Source organism: Candoia aspera, chromosome 1 (genome assembly GCF_035149785.1).
Source record: "Candoia aspera isolate rCanAsp1 chromosome 1, rCanAsp1.hap2, whole genome shotgun sequence".
NCBI classification, from domain to species: Eukaryota; Metazoa; Chordata; class Lepidosauria; order Squamata; family Boidae; genus Candoia; species Candoia aspera.
In genome coordinates this window covers 170279441-170303739 of record NC_086153.1, presented here as the reverse complement: position 1 = coordinate 170303739, position 24299 = coordinate 170279441, and the positions used below count along the sequence as shown (strand labels likewise).

Here is a 24299-nt window from a genome sequence, read left to right as displayed (position 1 = left end):
TCTATGGATCTTATGTTCAGTTTTAGCCAATTAAAATGGTGTAATCTGTTGCTTAATTGTCTCATCCCTATCACTTACCTTTGATGAGATTTCCTTTAGATTCCTGGATGATTATCAGGACAATATTTTTGTTAAATCTTCAGGGAATTTCAGATTGTGCCTTCCTCCACGACTTATTAAATATAAAAAAAACCTCCAAGCATGGAATAAAAAGCAAAACATTCCTATGTATTTTGAGAAGGGGTTTATTCTGACAGCATTCCTTACATCTGTTGCTGCATTAGCTGCCTTCCTTTTCTGGAAAGGATGCTTTATGCTGACATCAGGACACGTCAGCCAACAATCTAGTACTGTATTCTCCTGCAAAGTATCCTTCATAATGTTAAATAATTAAAACTTTTGTATATTGATGATTTTATAGATTAACACTTATTTTGATAATGAATATTACATCTGGCATTAAACACTGTGATGGAATTAGTGGTTGACATCCTCGGTAACTTAATTAGAAAAGTTGGAAACTGTCAGGAGAAGGATGATTAAACAGAATGAGGGGTGCAATTTTAGAAGCTGTAATTACAGCTCTAGAAATTAATTGTAGATCTGTGGAACTCAGGCAGCTGAACTGTAGGTGTACACACATGTAACTATCAAATTATTCGAACTGCTTTTTCATTCTAAAAACTAGAACGCTCAATATACTCTCACGCAAGAAATTTTCATAGCTTCTGAGTGCTTACTGTTGGAAAGTACAGTAAGACTGTTTTTCAACTCAGTTCACAGGAATTCATAGGAAAAGGCAGTATGAAGGATCATTTTAATTTTCCTGCTTCTATTCATCTTGGAATTCCTTTATGCAGAAGTGGTTTGCCATTGCCTTCTTCCGGGATATTTTTGTGACATCCAAGTTTATTTGCTTGTTCTAGGATTTCCAGGTGGTCTCCCATCCACCTACTAGATCCATTCAAAGTGACAACATGAATAGGGCTGCAAAGATCAGCTGATTGCTTCAACCTGTGAAGAGTCCACCTGATTCATCTCAACAAAGCAATTTCAGTACCTTTGGGCTGCTTCAGGCCGGTAATGTGGAATGGGATTCCTCCCAGCCTGGCTCCCCAAAGCTGGCTGAAGTGCTTCCAGGCTGGGTGGTTTTAGGATTGCTCACAGTGTTTGTCAGAATCACTCAGTCTGGAAGGCATTTTGACAAGCATTGCTTCTTGGCATTCACCATATTTTAGGCTAACACTATCAAGACACCACCTGCCCCCTCCAAACTGCTTGGGAACAGCACTTCTTCCACAGCACTGGCCCAGGTTTTATTTTGGGGGGTGGCAGGGTGGTCTGGAGGAAGCTTTAGGCTGAGTGGGTTTAGCATGCAGTGCAGGATTGTGTCTGGAAGAGCTTCAGGATGCAGCGAACAGGTTCCACGCTGGTTGCCTTTAGCATACATTGCAGGCAGTCCTGCAATGTGCACCTAGACCACACGCCTGGAAACGCATGGTCTAGATGTAGTAGGGAGAAGGGTCCTCTCAGCTTTTATCTACAGTATGAGCTCTGTGGGGAAGGCTGAGAGGTGCTCCTCTGAGGTAGAATGAGGCAAAGCTATAAGATTGCTTCACCTCACTTTTCACGCTGAAAAGGGAGGGGACCATCTTGCTTCTTGAAGCAACTTCAAATGAACTATGAAGCTTTGTTGAAGCAGAACATTCCCTTGAATTATCTATTACACAGCTGTACTAAGCCATGCGGAACCTGGTCGGCTTTTCAAGATCAGCTCAGTGCTGCCACCTACTGAAACTATTTTGCTATAGTTCAGCTTAGCGCCTGATCAGATTGCTTTGTAAGCATACATTTTATTCTGAACATGATCATATGCTACTAACAATAATAGTAGACATGCTTGCCACTGAAGACCATTTATCACATGCTTCAAAGCAGTAGCATATGCTTGGTGACAGATGTCAAATAATATTGAAGGGAAGACTCAAGAGCAACAGTGTATACAGGCAAGCTCTGCTCCTTTTGGACATTTGTGCAAAGTTGCAATCCACATAGAAAATGAGTAAGATTTGATCATAATGCCACCACACTGCTCTTGCCCCCCTTTGCAGACACTCACTGTTCAGTAAAGAGTCTTTTGTAACCTATACTTTATGTTGCGAACCATGAATTGTGATTAATTTAATAAAATAAGATTTGTGTTTCTTCTCATAAGCAGAACTAGTGATGAGCAATTTAGGTGTCCTTCAGCAAAGCATCATTACCTTGTCGTGGTGCTGGAGCTTGAGCACCTCAATGATGCCATGAGCTAAACCGCGAAGGGCCACCCAAGACGGGAAGGTCATGACAGAGAGGTCAGACTAAATGTGATCCCTGGGGAAGGTAATGGCAACCCACCCCAGTATTCTTGCCGTGAAAACTCAATGGATCAGTAGAACCAGAGATATGTCGGTATACCATCGGAAGATGAGACCCCCAGGTCGGAAGATGGTCAAAATGCTACTGGGGAGGAACAGAGGAGGAGTTCAACTAGCCCCAGACGTGATGACGCAGCTAGCTCAAAGCCGAAAGGACGGCTAGTGGCCGACGGTGCTGGTGGTGAACGGCGAATCCGATGTTCTAAGGATCAACACACCATTGGAACCTGGAATGTAAGATCTATGAGCCAGGGCAAATTGGATGTGGTTATTGGTGAGATGTCAAGATTAAAGATAGACATTTTGGGCGTCAGTGAACTGAAATGAACTGGAATGGGCCACTTCACATCAAATGACCACCAGATCTACTACTGTGGACAAGAGGACCACAGAAGAAATGGAGTAGCCTTCATAATTAATAGTAAAGTGGCTAAAGCAGTGCTTGGATACAACCCAAAAAACGATAGAATGATCTCAATTCGAATTCAGGGCAAGCCATCTAACATCACAGTGATCCAAATATACACCCCAACCACAGATGCTGAAGAAGCTGAAGTAGAGCAGTTCTATGAGGATCTGCAGCACCTACTGGACAACACGCCTAAAAGAGATGCTATTTTCATCACAGGAGACTGGAATGCTAAGGTGGGAAGTCAGATGACACTTGGAATTACAGGTAAGCATGGCCTGGGAGAACAAAATGAAGCAGGACATAGGCTGATAGAATTTTGCCAAGACAACTCACTCTGCATAATGAACACTCTCTTCCAACAACCTAAGAGACGGCTTTATACATGGACTTCACCAGATGGACAACACTGAAATCAGATTGACTACATCTTTGCAGCCAAAGGTGGCGGACAGCTATACAGTCGGTAAAAACAAGACCCAGAGCTGACTGTAGTTCAGATCACGAACTTCTTATTGCACAATTTAGGATCAAACTAAAGAGATTAGGGAAGACTCACAGATCAGCTAGATGTGAGCTCCCTAATATTCCTAAGGAATATGCAGTGGAGGTGAAGAATAGATTTAAGGGACTGGACTTAGTAGACAGGGTCCCGGAAGAACTATGGACAGAAGTTCGCGACATTGTTCAGGAGGCAGCAACAAAATACATCCCAAAGAAAGAGAAAACCAAGAAGGCAAAATGGCTGAGACACTAGAAGTAGCCCAAGAAAGAAGGAAAGCAAAAGGCAACAGCGATAGGGGGAGATATGCCCAATGAAATGCAAAATTCCAGAGGTTAGCCAGAAGAGATAAGGAATTATTTTTAAACAAGCAATGTGTGGAAGTGGAAGAAGACAATAGAATAGGAAGGACAAGAGACCTCTTCCAGAAAATTAGAAACATCAGAGGTAAATTCCAGGCAAAAATGGGTATGATCAAAAACAAAGATGGCCAGGACCTAACAGAAGAAGAAGAGATCAAGAAAAGGTGGCAAGAATATACGGAAGACCTGTATAGGAAGGATAACAATAGCAGGGATAGCTTTGACGGTGTGGTCAGAGAGCTAGAGCCAGACATCCTGAAGAGTGAGGTTGAAAGGGCCTTAAGAAGCATTGCTAATAACAAGGCAGCAGGAGATGACGGCATCCCAGCTGAACTGTTCAAAATCTTGCAAGATGATGCTGTCAAGATAATGCATGCTATATGCCAGCAAATTTGGAAAACACAAGAATGGCCATCAGACTGGAAAAAATGAACTTATATCCCCATACCAAAAAAGGGGAACACTAAAGAATGTTCAAACTATCGAACAGTGGCACTCATTTCACATGCCAGTAAGGTAATGCTCAAGATCCTGCAAGGTAGGCTTCAGCAATTCATGGAGCGAGAATTGCCAGATGTACAAGCTGGGTTAAGAAAAGGCGGAGGAACTAGGAACCAAATTGCCAATATCTGCTGGATAATGGAAAAAGTCAGGGAGTTTCAGAAAAACATCTATTTCTGTTTTATTGACTATTCTAAAGCCTTTGATTGTGTGGACCATAACAAATTGTGGCAAGTTCTTAGCGGTATGGGGTTACCAAGTCATCTTGTATGCCTCCTGAAGAATCTGTATAACGACCAAGTAGCAACAGCAAGAACAGACCACGGAACAACGGACTAGTTTAAGATTGGGAAAGGAGTAGGGCAGGGCTGTATACTCTCACCCTACCTATTCAACTTGTACACAGAATACATCATGCAATGTGCTGGGCTTGAGGAATCCAAGGCTGGAGTTAAAATCTCTGGAAGAAACATTAACAATCTCAGATATGCAGATGATACCACTTTGATGGCTGAAAGCGAAGAGGAACTGAAGAGCCTTATGATGAAGGTGAAAGAAGAAAGTGCAAAAGCTAGCTTGCAGCTAAACCTCAAAAAAACCAAGATTATGGCAACCAGCTTGATTGATAACTGGCAAATAGAGGGAGAAAACATAGAGTGAACGACCTTGTATTTCTAGGTGCAAAGATTACTGCAGATGCTGACTGCAGTCAGGAAATCAGAAGACGCTTAATCCTTGGGAGAAGAGCAATGACAAATCTTGATAAAATAGTTAAGAGCAGAGACATCACACTGACAACAAAGGTCCGCATAGTTAAAGCAATAGTGTTCCCCATAGTAACATATGGCTGCAAGAGCTGGACCATAAGGAAGGCTGGGAGAAGGAAGATCGATGCTTTTGAACTGTGGTGTTGGAGGAAAATTCTGAGAGTGCCTTGGACTGCCAGAAGATCAAACCAGTCCATCCTCCAGGAAATAAAGCCAGACTGCTCACTTGAGGGAATGATATTAAAGGCAAAAGTGAAATACTTTGGCCACATAATGAGAAGACAGGACACCCTGGAGAAGTTGCTGATGCTAGGGCGAGTGGAAGGCAAAAGGAAGAGGGGCCGACCAACGGCAAGATGGATGGATGATATTCTAGAGGTGATGGACTCGTCCCTGGGGGAGCTGGGGGTGTTGACGACCGACAGGAAGCTCTGGCGTGGGCTGGTGTCATGAGCAGTGCTGGTGAGCAGGAGGGGGCCTCTATCCAGGGGGGAAAATGCATGCGTAGTAGGGAGGAGTTGAGTAGTCATTCAAAGAGACACAGAACAGACCCACCTTGACTTTTGGGGGTTTTCTGTATGGGTTTTCTCATGCTTCTTCAGTTTGTTAGGATTTTCTGTGTAATGTAGCAGTAATAAAACACTAGAGACCTATTCCTCGTCTCAGCGTGGTTCCTGACTGTTAGGATAGCTGGTCCATGAAGTCACGAAGAGTCGGAAGCGACTGAACGAATAAACAACAACAACAATTTTGGTGTCATTAAAGCCTGATTTGGTAGAATACAATAGGATGCATTTCTTTGGATTTGGATCTAAAGTAATGAAGAACCAAATGAGAGATAAACCAACAAACATTATTGGAATCCACTTTTTAAAACTTAATTATCTTTCTATCCAAGTATCCTACTTTCCAATAAATAGACTATCTTCTGATGTAGTTTTTAACAGGACTGGGAACTATTCATCTGTAGACTCCAATTGTTGTGACTCCATATCCATGAATTAATTTGTGAAAAAAAGTCCCCAAGGGATTCTGTCTGTCCTTTAATTTACTTCTACCTGATCTGCTTGGACTCCATTACTGCATATCCTTCTGTGGGTTCATATATATAAATGTGATTTTAAAGAAGGAGCAAAATAAAATGTAGGTTGTAACTCATAAGAGATTTCTTGAGCATCATCTCAAAAGTAATAGAGTAACTTATATCATGCGAGTATCATAAACAAACAAATAAATATGAAAATACACACATTGTTGAAGCAGAAAGATGTTTACAATAAAACAGGATCAAAGCATTTTCATGCAGAAAATTATAAGCATACCATATTAATGGTAATTGCATATAGAAAAAGCAGTGGGGTTGGGCTGAAACTTGGGCATTCTCTCATTTAAGAAAAATAGCGATTTGTAATGATTGCCTACCCTAACAGAACCAGACTCACAAGTAGGGACTTAATGATATCTGATTTATTAAAGAATGGTATGCAAATACAGAGAAAGCTGAGAATGAGCAAAAGCGCGCCAAATACAAACTAAAAACCCTCAGTGCGAACGTAATCCCTCCCCTCGCCCAAACCGTTTCAAATTCCCCACCGCAGGTGCTGGTAACAATTTCTGCTGATGTGCTGGGAAGGAAACCTTGAACACACAACATAACCCAAACACATTCCAATCCAGCTGAATACAGATAACATCCCAGGAGACAGAATCCTCCTCCCCTCCCAACCGAAACATGCATCAGCAAAATGATATGCGAAACGTTACGATGTACATTTAACATTGAAACGATGAACATGACACTATTCTACAGGTTCTTTACAAGGCGTTAGAGATACAGGATCTTTGAAAAATCAGAATACTTGCCAAATTAGGGAGAGTTAGATTGCCTTAATAGGAGAAGGAGATTCTTGTCAAGGATGAGCAATGCACAATACAACACAACACAGTACAGTACAGAATAAATACATGGGCTGCATATGGATCTCAGATTTTCTATTTTTTAGTCCCAGAAACCCCCAAGATTACCACTATTGATTGATTGATTGATTGTATGGCAGCACATCATACATATTACAAATATATTAAAAGAATTGGGAATATAAAAAGGTATATAGAAAATATACATTGGTCATAGGGCAATTATAACTAAAAACAAACATTAAGATTACAAATATAGTCTTTTGCAGCATCAGTTGCCATCAGGAAATCAGCAGAGTTCCCATCGTGGGCTCTAGTCTTACATTCTTGTATTATGTGTTTAACAGTTTGCCTGTCAGCCCCTCAGTCACATCTGGGAGATGGTATCTTACCCATTTATATAAGGAATCTGCACACCTTCCAAGATTAGTGTGCACTCTATTGATACCACTGAGTGTGCACGCTGTAAGATGACCACTGAGTAATTAGTGCACACTCTACTATATAAGATTACCACTGAGATTTGGGGACAAATCAGTGAATAATAAGTGTTCTTTCTGGTGATTTTCAGTAGGAAGTTAAAGGAAATAGCTGAATTAAATCATGTATAGATTTAATGAATTTTAAAACTTAAAATAAATAAATCCATCCATCCATCCCCTGAAAAGGGGGAGAAATCAGTCTAAAAATCCTATTACTGTTCTGTTCATTGCAGCCAAATTTGTCTTAAGATCTTGAACAGGGAATGATGAAGCAGAGGAGAAACAAGGGGGAAGCAGCAACCTTCAGTGGAAATTTAAGGCAATCTGTTCAGTCCAATCTTTGGTCAGGTTCTATACCAGGGGTGTCCACAGGGAGGATCCAAAAAGTCAAGCTGGTGGCTGCACAACTGAAACCCCTCCCTTTTTTCACATGCACCATGTGTGTGCAATGAATTTAAAAAGAGGCAGTGCTTTGATCGCACAACTGTCACCACCATTGTGATTCCAGCTGGCGATGCCTCTGCTGCGCATGAAAGAAGCATAGACTGTATTTCAAAATTAACATGGAGCATCTGATTGGAGAAGCTAAGATGAAAAAGCAGGGTAAGGCTTTGTGGTTCTTCCCAGTTTAAAAAACATGCCCCTAAAACTAGAAAATAGATTTCTTCTTTTTAGCTGAAAGCAAAGTTGAAATTTATACATGAATATATATTGAAGGAAGCTGGATTGGAAGAAGATGAGCATGGTTTTAAAATTGGAGGAAGAAACATCAATAAACTGCAACAACCATTATAAGGTAAAAATAAACCTAAAGGAATACTAACAAGTAAAAGATAGTTAATAGAATATATAACAATATCTAATCAAATAGCAGTATGAATTTCAGGTTAACAATCCCAGCAGGACACCCAAATTCTCCTTATCGCTATAGCTACTAGACAGAATTTAGCAGTCTTCCTGGTCTTCCAGCAGAAAGCTTGCATTTTCCTCATCTATCCAATTCAAGCTCTGTTCTAATAATGCCACAGCTAGTTAAGCACTTGGATACTAGGCAGATACATAGATACAATGTTGCTATGGTCACAGACCAAAATACAAGATGAACAACTGAATGGCACCCATAATTTACAATAAAAGACATAATGGGCAGGAGACTTTAATACTGGCAATCACATCTGACCAAAGCCAGCAAATAACCAAGAAGCACTCTGGGGTAAATTAAACTCATTTTTTTAATTCTGTAAAGTGCAGGATTCAGAATGCAGGATTCTATTAACTTCAGACCTGCAGAAATATACATATGATTATAAAACCTTCTTCGCCTTTCAGGGTTTGACCCTTGGTCAGCCAGACATTAGCAGAGGTCAGTGATCTCTATTAGGCTGGAGATGGGTGGGAAACATAAAGCAGTAGTAATTCTTTAATTTTCTCCTCTAAAAGTTTAATTTTAATCATTCTTGTTTCTTTGTATATGAAGCATGTGCCATCATAAGACTTCAGATAAATGCTTTAGCTGTAACCCATACCAAATACAATGATGTAACCAGGTCTTGTAACTATGAAAGAACCTTACTGTGTCCTGTCCCCTTTGCTTAACAAAACCTGTGTCATGCAGCCATGATACATTGAAGGGCCACTTAAAGAATATATGCATTTTTTCATCAAGCAGAGCAATAAGCTTCACAGGAGTATAGCCTGAAATTATAATAGCATCTATATCACATGCTTTAACTCTAGATATTTAAGTAAGAGCAATCAAGAAATAATATTTTAGAGAAAAATCATAATTTTTTGTTTTTCAAAATGGATTGTTCTCTGCAATAAAGAAAAAGTGCCCTCCTTGGGCCTACTGGTAACTGAGAAAGGATTACTGCACAGTCAGTGTATATAAGTAATTCTATGTGCCTATGCTCATTTTTAAGCAAAAGATAGCCCATTTTAATTAGCACTCAACCATCAAATTGATGTAAAAGTTAAATAATGGGTATGGGTCCTGACAAATGCCCTGCTATGTGTTCTTATAGAGCTTGTATATGAGAGTAAGAAGCAAGTGTTGATTGCAGTAGCTTTAAGTTTATGTCAGAGGTTTGGCCCCAGAAGTCATAAAACCTCTTTCTGGGCCTTTTCCTCTGTCATGGGTTGTAAAGGAGGGAGGGGGGTGACTTGACTGATGTGAGTGAGAGCTGGAAACATCACAGAGTCAGCAAGAATTAGAAACTTCACAGACTCAGCAAGTTGACACCAGAATGCTGGGGCTAAAGTGTTATCTGCCAACAGACAGTGAAGAATGTTGCTGAAGCTCATGTGGTAAAACTGAAAGCAGTTGTAAATATTCAATTTCAAATGAAGGCGGGGACTTGGGTCTAATAAAAGAAGAGGACGGGGGAAATACATTTACTTGAGTCTTTAAATGCAGAGGGTGATGGCACTGTATCTTTCAATAAACGAAATACTTTACTGAGACCAAACTGGTTCCAGAGAGATTTCTTACTATTGGGATATCTGAACCCACATTCCTCACAGTTTATTCCATAGTTTTATCTGGTAATGCGATCAAAGACTTAATTAAAATCATAGAACAGATGTTGGTTTTAGGATATATTTTTCTGCTAGATGATTAAGCACTGATCAGTTGTACTATGATTTGCTCTAATGACAGCTTGTTCCTCTGCCAGGATGTTTTCTGAGACCAAACAGTTTAACAGCTTCCAGTAGAGATATCTGGCATAGTTTTTTCCTGAGTTTGTTTAGTAGACTGAGTGGACAATAATTGGTAGGGTGATCTCTGTTTTCCCTCTTATAAGTATGAATAATTATTGCTAAACCCCAATCATTTGGAATTCCAGCTAAGTTGACAATTATATATCAAGCATGAGACCTGTACTGGGACCCACCATTCAAGATTCTTTTTAATTATCTCAGAAGAGAGGGAGTCTAGTCTGGCTGCCTTCCATGTTTCAGCTGACTGATCAGTTTAGATACTTCTGGGACCATCACTAGAGGCTATTGTTGGAACAACTCAGTCCCCTCTCTTGGAAGTGAGAACATATAGCTGTGCATATAGCTACTCTGCAAATAGCTTATGCAATTGGTACCACACCTCTTTAGTACACCTCCCGTTTTAGTTGCTGTCAATAATTTATACTGCTTTTGACTTCGTATAGTTCTTTAACAGAGAATATGGATGAAGTTCATCCTGTTTTTGTTCAAACCATGGTTTTGAATTATGGAAAAGGGAGGCTTGCTTACGTTACTGTAAGCATATATATATGCTATATGCTTACAGTGAACAATATACTAATAGTTTACTGTAAACTATATACTAATAGTTATTATATAGTAACTGTTGCTATAAATAGAGAGCAACGGTAGATTCCTGAAGTGTGGGGAGATGCATTTACATCCTGAAATAAGAGGGGTGGGGGGAAAAGATACAGTAGTTGGTATCTCATTACTATCAAGAAATGAAACAAAAGTCTGCTAGCTAGATACACCAACTTGTGAGGGATCCAGCCTCCTAAAAGCAAGGATTAGGAATATAATCAGTTTACTAAGTATTATTAATAAGCTAGATACTTATTTTGGAAATTGGACTGAATAAAACAGGAGGCCTATTTGCCAAGAACTAGGGTGGGTTTAGGATGGGGAGATCAACCATGGACCAGTAAAATTTCTGTTACTTTATAGAGAAATACATATCAGTCCCCAGAGGAGACCTGTATATGGCATTCATTGACTTCATAACAGCCTTTAACTCTGTTGCTAGAGAACTAATGTGGAACAAATTCAAGATCTCATGGGCACTTCTTAAAATGTGGGATGATAATACCTATATCCAAATAAGTCTTTACCATCAAGATCAGTTTTCTGCTGTCATGCCTTGCAAGGGTGATATATAAGGGTGTATTTAGCTCCTTTGCTATTTAATTGTTGTCGCAGCCAGAACCCAGCTGGGCATATTTTTTGGAGAGGGGATCCTCCCCACCTCCACACCTAGCCAGGTCTTGGTGATACATGCCAAGGCAGCCATCTCATCCAAGATTAAATCCTGGCTGAAGTGACCAACCTATTAGAGACCAACCTGGCATTAAGCAGCAATAGCCACCTAAGGCTCGGTGGCTGCCCTTGGGGACAAGAACATAGTACTGGTATAAGACATCAGGCCCATGTTCCGCATAAGCACCCCACCCCCTTATTTCCTCCGTATCTCCCATTACCCATCATCACTGCCATATTCTTGCCTGCCCCTCCCTCCCCAATACCCTAACTCTTCCCAAAGCCAGCCCCCTCTCCTCCTGGATCAAGGGCTCCATCTACACAACAAATCCACACCCTCAATAGGCTGGTCAGTTAGCACCAGATGCTGGAGGCCTAGTGAGATGCCTCCCATGTTTGGAATATAGCAGTTGAAGTTACACAGTTTGTTCAAAAGGAATAGAAGCACTTGAAAGAGAGGAGGAGTCGCACCATAAGTTAAAGGTATTCATTTCTCTCAGAAAAACAAGTGAATGAACTGCTGTGGAGAATATCTGGTTTAAAATAAGTGGAAGAACAAATAAAGACAGTACAAATGTCGGTATCTACTATAAACATCCAATCTAGAAAATGTGGATTATGCAAAATTGCAGATCTTTGAAAAAGAATGAAATAGTGATGGGGGACTGTAATTACCCAGACCTCTACATACATACATAGCTATCATGCTATTTCCTTTCAAAGTAGCAGGATTTTGCAGAGTGCAGAAAAGGAGTAAGAAATAGTAAGTCAGAGAAATTAAAGGCATGAGAAAAGCAAACAGCTAAAACTAGTCTGCACCAACACCATTTAGTATTAGCATACCTCTCTATACCTTCCTGCTTCCCTTCCACTATATCCATGTGCCACTTCATACAGTACATTGCCTTTTGTTCTTTACACTTCCACCTTTCTCTTTCAGGATTTCATCAACTCCAGTTACACTTTTTTTCGGTCTTCCTCTGTCACTCGACTCATTCTATCCATGACTAAGTCATCTCAAAGTACGTTTTTCAACTTAAGTTTGTACCCTGTCCTCATTCATTGAGCACCCATTCATGTTTGACCCTCTCTTCTTGTTTTACCACCCATACTTATTAAGTATCCCATTTCCACTGCATTCAACCTTTTATGTTTCTCCTGGCATATCCAACTGTCACTTCCAAATAACAGAGCAGAAGCGTGTTCTTATACACACCCATTCTTTTGATAAACATTATTTCCTCACAACACACCACATACCGCCTACAACCTTCTACTGGCATGTTTCCATTTCCCCATCTTTAGTAAACATTTCACGACGATGAACAATTTCATCTACTTGCTCTGGTTTTTTCTCAATGTATGTTTAACTTGCAATTTTCTTTCCATTTTCCCTGTTAAACACCACTTCTGTCTTTGATGTATTAAGTTTCAAATTCATACTCCTCTTTTCATCATTGAGTATCTAACATTCACTGCAAATCATTCAGACCCTCAGCCAACATATGGCATAATCTGCATACAGAAGTGCAGGTATATTAACATCCCCAACCAACACACTTTAATGTTATCACAAGGACATCACCCCTGCTTGCATTATTCCTGACTCTGATGCTGAACTATTTGCTAATTATTCTGTCTATTTGCATGAATGTTTTGCATTCAGCAATTGACTTTCAATTTCATACTTGCACAAAAATTCTATAATTCAGCCCTTTTTACTTTATCATACAATTTATCCAAATCAATGTACAATAAACCTACCTTCTCACATTCAGACTTTTCTCAGTGGCTTGCTGCATGCCAAAATTTGATCTGCAGATTCCTGCCGGGCCTAAAGCCACATTGAACTTCAACAAATTTGGGCATTGCCACATTGGATACTCCTTCCATCATTCTGTCACACACCTTCCTGGGCACACATAACAAACCTGTAGTTTTGCCTTCCCTCTTGCCACTTTGTTGTGCCCATTTGGGCTTCAGGGGTGCACTCACACACTTTCAACACAGACCACCTCTGTATGGTCCAATGCAAAATAGGTCCACTAACCCAGCAGCCAGGAACTCCCTTCTGAGGCTCCCAACTTAACAGCCTGAACTTTTAAAGCTCTTAAGTAAGCCTGATCCTCCAGGAATGTTTCTGTAAGTATCAATTTGAGGAGGCCCCAGTTTTAGCCATTTTGGGGAAAACTCAGGAATTCTTCGAAACATTACTTCTTTAAAATCTTAACAGTCATGTTTAATCTGAAGATGAAGGAAAAAGATAGTACTTCTATATAGATTATATCGTTGCTATGTTTAAGCCAGTAGCTTGACCATCAGGAAATATTCAAAATCACTTTTTCAGTGAAATCTCAGTCCTTCAGTTGTTTGGAAGGAATAGGACAAAATGAGCAATAAGTTAGAAGGGAATGTTAGAAGGGAAGTAGCATTGCTTACTTCCCTAAGGAATAGTTCACTGAAGGCACATGCTCTTCAAAAGGTTTTGAGTGATGACTGGAATAACAGATTGAAAAGATCCTTGTGAATGTGATGCTCAAACCCTTAGCTGGCAAAAATATCCAGATAAAAATGCAATATTTTGCCTTCAGTGAAATTCCAAAGATTAAAGAAGAAAAAAAGCTTGCCACTGCTCTGAACAAAGTAACACAAGTGTCTGTTAGTCCCTTATAATGTCCAATAGTCCCATTTTCTTTGTCAGTTAATACTGCATCCCATCTATAATAGGATGTCATGACATGGCCAAACCCTGAGTATCCAATCTGTCTCTGTTTAATTAGCCTTCTCCACCCAGCTTCTACGATTCTTCTTACTACCCCAATGTTTTATCTTCCTATTCAAAACCTGCAAACCGGAAAAGAAAGAAAAAAGTCCTGTTATATCTCTCCCTTGAGCAAGTAGGAGAGGATAGATGTACTCGTTTATATGACTATATTTTGAATTGTGTGATAATGACTTTATATGTTTTTTATAGTTTTAAATTGTTGTATTATTTTGCTGTTTGTATATTGTTTTCAGTTTGTGAGCTGCCCTGAGTCATGCACTGAAATGGGCAGCTATACAAATTTGATTGATTGGTATCAAATATTTATTTATTTATTAATCAAACTTTGTTAGATTGTTGTGGACAGTGGAATTCAGTCAGTGGTCCAAGCCCTATGTACAGTCCTTAACAGATTAGTTGCAGCTCTCCGCCCCTTAAGTTTATCACATCCAACACCAAACAGCATTTACTTACATTTATGTTATGTGCATTTAAATGCACTCCTCCTCCATAACTTTTGTCAAGTCTCTGCTAAAAAGGATTGAAACATAGTCTTACTGAGATGTTTTTCATGTGCCAGAGGGAGAGGTTTTTCAGTGACCCCTCTTCTGTCCTAACCATTGTAGTGAGAAGGGGAAGCAAAACTTCTCTGTTTATAGGTAAAGCTATACATTACTCCTGCACACCTTGGAGAAGGGAAAGGCTTCTCTTGCCTGTCTTAAAGTGCAAGGTGGGAGGAAGGCAGCATCCAGTCCATTGACACCAGTCAGCAGCAGGGCTGCATGTATTTTAAATTAGCTCAAGATCAGAAACCTCAAATTGTTTAATTTAATCAGAAGACAAGGAGAATGTCCAAAATGAAGAGGACTCAGAGAAAGGAAGGGGAGAACTGGCTGCAGTTGGATGAGGGAGTCTCAAACACTAATGAGGTAGTCAGTCACCAGGGCCCCATTAATTTTTTTAATTTAGTGAACCTATATCTCTGCCACATTTCTTCTAAAACAAAAACTAAAGCCAGCAGCAGATTCAAATAGATCCTTGTATCTTAAATCAAATAGAATAATCCATATGCAAATAAAAATCAGAACAAAAATGCATAGGTTTCAGCTGCAGATGGATTATGCATATATAGTAGAACCAACGGATATTCTTTCTTTAAGTTCTTGGTAGTCTTCCATTAACAGATAATGATTTTGCATTTACAGTTTTCTTCAGCTGTGGAATTTTTTTTTCCCATGGAAAATATTTTTAACATCAGCAGCCTTTCCTCTTTCTTTGTCCCCTTGCCCACACCAGCAAAAATACATTGCAGATCAGTCATCTATTGATTTATCAAAAGACAAATAATGCCAGACATGTCTTATACCAATTCTGTTTATCTCTTCAATAGTCCAACTTGATGTCAGTTCCTATTTAGCATGGCAATAATATAGATGTGCAGTGCCAGCTCTTATTCATTACTGAACCAATTTATTTCAGAATCAGATTTTTCTAATGCTTCTACCAGTGGCAAAAACAATGAAAGGGTTACCTAGCTATAGCTGACTAACAGAAACCAGATAAAGCATACAATAGAAAATATGCTTGTGTCTATGGTTGCTTATGTATTCAGAATAGTCTTTGGCTTTGAAACGGAGATGAGCACCACCCCCTAGAGTCGGACACGACTGGACTTAATGTCAAGGGAAACCTTTACCTTTTTAAAGAGTTATACTTAGGTATATTTTGTTTTGCTCTATCCTTGGTGGGACATCTGTGTATAGCAGAATTATCTTTCTTATTGTCAATCCAAAAACCTTGGAAAACAGGTACTCCTTAATATGAAATGGTCTCATGACCACTTGATATAAACAACCTTGAGATGGTCTCATCACCTCCTAACACAAATACTCCTTGACCTTAATCGTCTCACTGTATGGTGGTAGTGTCAGGGAATGGTATAACAAAAGACCGTGAAAATTTTACAGTGATGTGAGAATTTGGCTCTGTCATTTTTGTAGGTCTGAGTCAAATACTCTTTGCTTGACTTCATCCATGATCATCTCTAGTCCCATCATAAACAGATTAGCCAAATCAGTAGCTATTTGTCTCTTCCAAGGGGAAGTGACTTTGTTTGGCCAGGATAAGTTGAGCTAGGGACCACTCTTTCCAGACTTGTTTCAGCTAGTATTTCAGATGGCAGATTCTCATTCTGACTTCTACACAGCCTACCTTTAGTTACTAGAGAAGTGCATTTTTTACTGATGGGAATACAGGGCACAGTTCTCAGGAATTTGGACTGAACAGATTTTAATGTGGATATATCTTTATAAGTACAGAGCCAAGCAACATAGAGGAGGAGGCTTAGCACTTTTCATTTAAATAGAATCCTGCCACTTCACATACTATAGCCTTCGTAGCTTTTGCATTCAATTATTACATCGGTGAATTTTTGTGCCTAAATTGAGAGGTCACCGATTTGATGTTTCCAACAAGTAGAAGATGCCTAGATATATAAGACCTTGATCTGGCCAACTTGGTTGTTATTGATTTTCCAGTTATGTGGACTGGTATTATGATGCTTAGGAAAAGATTACTGCCTTTGTTTTGGAATAGTTAATTTCCAGTCTGTCCTGTTGACAATATAACAACACACATGGGGATTGCTGCAAGCCACCTTGGACGCATAAAATTACTTTGTCACCCACCTATAAGAAACTGGGAATGCCCCCTCTAGAGATGATAATGTACTTACAGCTACCTGCCCAAAGGACTCTTTAAAATTGATAATGGAATATAGAGAGCAGTATAGTTCATTATCTGAACATCAGATAAATAAGAACAAACTCAAATGATGACATGGAATTTATCTGAGGAAATAAAACAGTATTTACAGCAAACAGGCTTCAACATTATTGCTAAAAAAAATTAGGTATTTGGGAATTTATTTGATAAAAATTCATAATGATTTATTTAAGATCAATTACTTCCAGACTTGGAAAAATATAATGGCAGACATTTCAAGATAGAGAAAATTAAAGCTGGTTAGGAAGAATTGCATCAGTAAAAATGAACATTTTGCCAAGGCTCAATTTTGGGGGGGGGTCCAAATTATTCCAGTAAGAATTAAAGATAAGGCACTAGATGACTAGCAGAGACAAACTAATAATTTTGCATGGTCTAATAAAATACTCAGGGTAAAGCTGAAGATTTTACAAGATTCAAAAGAACAAGATGGACTGGCAGTACCAAATTTTAAATTGTACAACCAAGGTGATTGCTTAGCTTGTATTATAGCACCTTATGGCTGAATTGTTTCTCTGGAAGGACTAGTTGATTTGCACAAAGATTTAATGTTTTAAACGGGAGAAATACAGAAAAGAATACAGATTTATCATCTCTTGCTTCGATATTAAATATTTATTTTCATGTGGGAGAATGTATAGAGAAATTTGATCTGTGGAGGTATAATAATTTGTATAGATTGGCAAGACTTAATAAGGCAAAGATGAAATCCCTCAATATCTTTTCTTCAGAACGGCCCAAATCGCCTCATTGGTTTCAATAACTATAAATAACTAGTATAATTCTAAAGAAATTACAAAAACAAGGTGGAATGCTTAGAAGTTTGACTGAATTCAAAAAATTTATCACCTACCCAAAATTCAGATCATCTACTTTATTCCTGGATTACCTAAATCAGTTTTTCCCAATTGGCTATTAATTAGCAGAAATATATTTCCTAGATTGCTTCTTCATTTGCCAGATGGTAAAAAATGAGAAGACGGTACGAATGAACTCTTGAATGTCTAGGTTCAACCCAAATAAAGACTGATGAGCTAATGCTGGCAGTGGGGATTTTCTTACCTTAAACAATTTGCCCCCTAGAGTTAATTGCAACTTTTATTTAAGCTATAGTGAGAAACAATATAATTAGTCCCTTTCCCTCCCAGAACTCAGTCTTACTTCCAAACAAACAGCTCAACAGCACAGGGAGGGATCAGCCCACACAGGAATTCCATGGCAGCTTGCTCTCACTCCAATCTGCTGACAAGTGAATGATCCCTCGTGGCATCACAGACCTGCTTTGCCTTATTGAAACCTTGCATTTATTAATGAGAAGTTTGATGTGCTGCACCATCTTTTAAACACACATGTGCCTATGTGTCTGCTGAAAGGCAGCTTCCCCCAGATGGAGAGAGGACTATTATACCACTTTAGAAAGAACCTAAAATGCCATTTCTAGCCACGAATCTGAAATCCCTCACAGTCTCTCACATGTCTGCTAATGCTTCTACATACATACTACAGGCTGTCCAAATATTGCCTGTTGCTAGAAACAGCACAAATAGGATATTGCTGTTTTAGCAAGAACAGATAGGTCTCTTGCAAGGCAATTACCTTTTCTCTATGCCAGAGAAGATGTCCCAATATCTCAGACTGAAGCAACTGAGTAGCTTCCCTGAACTTTTCCCAACAGCAGAATTCTAATACAATTCAAAACTTTAGTTGTGCTGCTCACGTTACTTAACATGAGGAATTATTTGGAATCTTTCCAGATTGATCCAGAACTTTTTGTGTGCGATTTTATCATCAAACTTCTGCTCTGTAACATAAAACATAGGCAGGTTGTTAGGAGTTCCAAGTAAAAAGTGAAATCAACTCCAAACAACTCCGGTGCAGCCTTCAGCAATGACCACCAGAGCAAATGTGATTTTCTTCTCAAACTACTTGTAAGAGGTCAGCAGGAGGATTCTCAGGGTCCCAGAGTTCAGAAGGTTCTAGGTCATCCTAAAAAACACTACTGGCCAATGCCCTGAGGGTGCCCTAAGCACAGAAAAATATTGACATCACCATTCTTACCTTGATGCCATAGGCCCTAATGTGGCTGATACCCATGTTTGATCATCCTCACTCCTTGTCTTTTACCAGTGTTTCCCAGGCATCTTCTTAAGTCCATCTCTCCGAGCTCTGTGTTAAACAGAGGAGTTGCCCTAGACTGATACCCTCTTGCAAGACCAGTTAGGAACAAAACGATTGAGCACCCTGTCTCCATGATCCTGAGTTCAACCTGTTTCCTCACAGAGTTACCTATTTAATCACTGAGAAATTCTCCCAGTGCCTGCTGGAAACCAGTCAGATCCATAATATGTTTGGTGTAGTGGTTAAGGCACCGGACTAGAAACCGGGAGAAACCAGGAGTTCTAGTCCTGCCTTCGCCTTAAGCCAGCTGGGGGACCTTGGGCCAGTCACTTTCTCTCAGCCCTAGGAAGCAGGCAAGGGCAAACCACTTCCAAAAAACCTTGCCAAGAAAACTGCAGGGACTGGTCCAGACAGTCAACAGGAGTCAAAAACTGACCTGAAGGCACCAAAAAAAAAAAAAGGGAATACCTACAGAATAAGCACTGAGACATCATGACCATTAATTCTTTTTGAAATCTGTCAGATTAATGTGGTAATAGTAGTATAAAGATAGCGGTCAGTTCAGAAAATTCTTTTAAAACCTGTAGCAGTTCATTCTTCCTCTCAGTTGACTGCATAACCTTTGGAAATGCATGGTATTCCTTTGATGATAAAAAAGAATAATATGTTGATCAGTGATCAGCCTACATGCTTTTTTGAAAAAGGATAGAGCAGATGGAACTTCTATATGAAAAGCTTTGTCAGCTTTATACAGCAAGAATCCTGCAGGGTATCCAGTAATCTTGAGCATGCTAGATAAAATAATGCAAAAAATTTGCAAGCCCAGCATGTATTTTTCTTCTCAAACACTGAAAGAATCTTAGTCTTTCATTTGGCAAACAGCAGAAAAATGTTCACAACTGGGAAGTAGGGAAGGAAACATAAACTGATTCTAAACAAACTAGAGTAATTTACTGGGAAAATCTCCTTCAAGTCAAACTCAACTTCATGATTTTTTTTTAATCATATAGCATAGCAGTTCGGTGTTCATTCTGCTTTTTTCTTGCTGGGAAATCCTTGTGAGGTCCAGCAGCCAGATGTGTAGACTATTTAGCCATGACAAGTCACCTCGTGCACCACGAGGAGGCTAGTCTACATTGCACCGAGTTGGGCTGAGAGAGAGTGAGTGGCCCAACTTAATGATGACTATGTAGACATATAACAGTAATACAGAACTGCTTTGCCACTGCTTGCTTTGGGGCTTTTTTTTAAACTTCCCAGTCTAACCTACAGTTCTAGGATTCCCTGGTGGTCTCCCATCCAAATACTAATGAGATGTTTTTTCAGATCAGCTAAATCAGTTATATTCTGCCACCTGCTGAATAATCTACTGTTGTTTAACTGTTCCCAATGCTAAAAACATTGCTGGGAGAACAAGTGTTATCTATTTATTATTTATTAGTGCAATTTATATGCCCCCTCAATTCCAAAAAGACTGTGAAAAAATGTGAAATTTTATTTTTCATTTATAGTTTACCAGATCTGTGCTTCAGTAAGATATACTGTATGTATATCCATCTGTCTATCCACAAAAATACAGAAGCTACAAAATGCTGTGAAGCAGAATATTCTTATATTATGGATGGATGGATGGACCGATTGACTGATCTATTTATTCAACTTGTATGGCTGCCCATCTCAACAAGTGATTCTGGGTGATGAACAATCTTAAAATAAATTAAAACCAATTCCAATCACAAATACAAAAATTAAAATACACAGCAGCTGAGCAAGATATCACAATCAACAGTCGCTAGTACAGCCTATGAAGGGCGAGCAGGGTTGGGTCCATCCTAATGTCTGGAGAGAGAATGTTCCATAGGGTGGATGCTACAGCAGAAAAGGCACACCTCCTGTGCCCCACCAACCAACATTCTTTGGCCGACAGGACCCAGAGCACACCCATCCTGCCAGACTGGATCGGATGCGTAGAAATAACTAGGGAGAGACAGTCCCTCAGGTAAGCTGGCCCCAAGCCATGAGGGCTTTAAAGGTGACAACCAGCACCTTGAATTGCACCTGCAAGCACAACAGCAGCCAGTGCAGATCATGGAGTACTGGTGTCACATGTGCCAAGTAACCAGCACCATTTACTACTCATGAAGCTGCATTCTACACCAGTTGAAGCTTCTGTATGCTCTTCAAAGCAGCCCTATGTACAGAGCATTGCAGTAGTCCAAACAGGAGGTCACGAGGGCATGAGTAACAGCGAGCAGGGCCTCCTGGTCCAAGAATGAGCACAACTGGCACAACAATCCAAAGGTGTGCAAAGGCCCTCCTAGCCATACTATCACATGCTCTTCCAGCAGGAGCCATGAGTCCAGGAGGACCTCCAAATTGCACACTGGGTCTGTCTGAGGCAGTGCCACACCATCCAGAACCAAAGATGAAGATCCCCGGCACCAGAAACACCCAAAGCCACTCAGACTTGCTTGGGTTGAGCCAAAGCCTGTTGTGCCCCATCCAGGCCCCCACAGCCTCCAGCACTGGGACAGGACATCCACAGCATTACTCAGGCAGCCTGAGGTGGAGATGTAAAGCTGAGTATCATCAGCATCCTGGTAACACCTCACTCCAAACTGTCGGGTGACCTCATGTACATGTTAAACAAAAGGGGAGAGAGGACCAAGCCCTGCAGCACCCCACAGAATAGAGACCGCAGGCTGGACCTCTCCCTTCCTATCAACACCAACTAGAACTGGCCTTGGAAGAAGGAGGTGAACCAGCACAATGCAATATCGAAAGTCGCTAAGCCATATGATCAATGGTATCAAAAACCACTGAGAGGTCAAGAAGAGCAAGGATAGATGCACTACCCCATCCTGCTCCTGCCAGAGGTCATCCAAGAGTGCGATCAATGCTGTCTCAGTCCTATATACTGGCTTGAATCCTGACTGAAAGGGGTCCAGATAATCTGTTTCATCCAGAGTTCTTTGAAGCTGCAGTGCAAACACCTTCTCCACAACCTTCCCTAAAAAGGAACGGTTGGAGACTGGATGAAAACTGGTTGGGACTACCCCTCTCTCAAGGAAGAGTTAACTTCCACCCAGTCCCAATCACCCATTGCCTCCTGGGCAGCCTTGACCAGCTAGGAGGGGCATGGATCTAATACAGAGGTGGCCGAATTAACAGCTACGAGAACCCTGTCCACTTCCTCAGGCCCAACAGGATACTCCTCCCAGATCACCATGCAAGACTCAGCCCCTGCAGCCTCCACTGGCCCCACACCAAGGCCAGAGTCCAATGCAGAGCAAATCCAAGCAACTTTATCCATCAGCTGCTCAGCATGTTCCTCGCCGCGACCCTGTAGGTGAACCCCAGAAGTACTACCTCCAAAAAGCATCCAGGACACCTGAAATAGGACCTCTGGACAGGTATCTGCAAATGCAGTAGCAGCAAAGAAGTATTTACATTTCGCCACCCATACTGCCATGAGGTAGGCTCTAACAGTGGCTCTAGCCCATATTTGGTCAGATTCACTCTTTGTCGTTCGCCAGCAGTGCTCTTAAAAATATGTGGGCCTTGGTAATAAGAAAATACTTCTGCTGCTCATCCTAACTGGACATATCTTAATGAGGTGAGCAGTACAAAATCACTAGAATGGTATTTTTAAATTGGAAAAAAAATATCAGTGACCATTAAAACTCCTGAGTTTCCATCAGGCTGCTAGTATGAATTTTAGGAAACTTTCCTGTATATCTAAGTTTGAATCCTCTACCTTTTTACCTAAGAATGAAAGACACTTGGCTCTATGGGTCTTGCACCTGAGTAAACATGCACAGCATGATACTATTAAACAGTTATAGTTTCTGCAGTGAATGAAAACTTGGGGCTTGCAACCGTCTCTGAGGGTTCTAGCCTGGAGGCCAACCAGAATAAAATCCTGAAATCTATCCTAAGTATGCCTAAGTATATGCTACCCTTTTTCTCCATTTAGAGGCTGGGATAATCTCCCTAACAGCAGCAATCTATCTATCTATCTATCTATCTATCTATCTATCTATCTATCTATCTATCTATTAATTAATTACTGTCTCAAGTGGTGGTGCTTACCTCCATCTAGAATAGCCACAGCATGCTTTTTGGAACCGATGCTGGCTGCTGTGTCCCTTAGTACATGGGCTAGATCTGCCCATCAGCTATTAGTGTATGGCTTTCCATTGAGGACCGTGCTCAACTCTCCTCCTTCACGGCAAAGGGGGTAATAAAGAAGCCTGTTTATGATTGTGCAATTCAATTAGCTCTTAGTGTCCTGGCAGGTAATAAGGTGCCACCTTGGTTCCCTTTAATTAAAACTCCTCATTGCTATGACAAATATCAATTCTAATTTTAATTTTATAAATTAAATTTTAATTAAATTTAAATGTAATTTAATTTAATTTTTAATTGTATAAATTATCAATTTATTTATAAATAAATAAATATCAATTCTGAATTTTCCAGCGAGAAAGGCTTTAACTCAGTAGTGAATACAGCTGATACCTTCTGCAGTTCCGGAAGGCAGGTTTCAAAATATTCCCCATCATTCACACCTTTGTCCACATGGAGCAAATGACTGAGGACCTCTTCTAGTCTATTTCTGAAGGCCCTGGGAAACATTTCTGTCACCTGTCTTAAAGAACAAAATGTATTGGCCAAGCCATTTATAAAATCATTTTTTCTTCTCTCCTCTATTAATGTTTAGTAAATCTGCAGAGTTTGCAGCATTTTGTAGGGAGAAATTTATTTCCCCTGGTGCTTGCGAACACAGTCTCAAATATGCTTATGTTTCTATCTTCTCTTGTCTGGTTTCATCCTGTTTATTTTTCTTATTTGATTTTATTTTTGTTACTTGATGTGCTTGCACAACTAAAATGAAAAATCACTATTTTTCATTTATAGCAAATACGGTAGCTTAAATGGAAGCGTTCCAGCTCCATCAGGTTGTGGATATTCTTTCCTTCTGCTGCCAACCTTTTTCCCTGCTGGGTTTTCCCAGGCAGCTTATTCATTTTTTCCTGCCCTGGTCAAGGGGCATTCAAAGCCCTCATTTATCTGGTCTGAAGCTAATAAGATCCACCTAGTAGCACAAGTGAGCAGTAATTGCTCTGCAGCTAAATTTATGTGGGAGGGAGCACAAGAAAGAAGCCAGGCATTTTATAAACAGTCCTACTTATCACACCCTAATTACCGCACTGCATATCAATCAGGATGGCTGCTTCTGAACACGTATTATGTACAGTATATAAAGCACCTAGATGA

General features: G+C 40.1%; 1 protein-coding gene across 1 annotated transcript in view; it reads left to right on the top strand.

Moving 5' to 3' along the window:
- SPAG16 (sperm associated antigen 16) overlaps positions 1-24299 on the top strand; it is a 298090-nt gene that overhangs the window by 185873 nt on the left and 87918 nt on the right. The gene's annotated exons all lie outside the window — the stretch shown is intronic.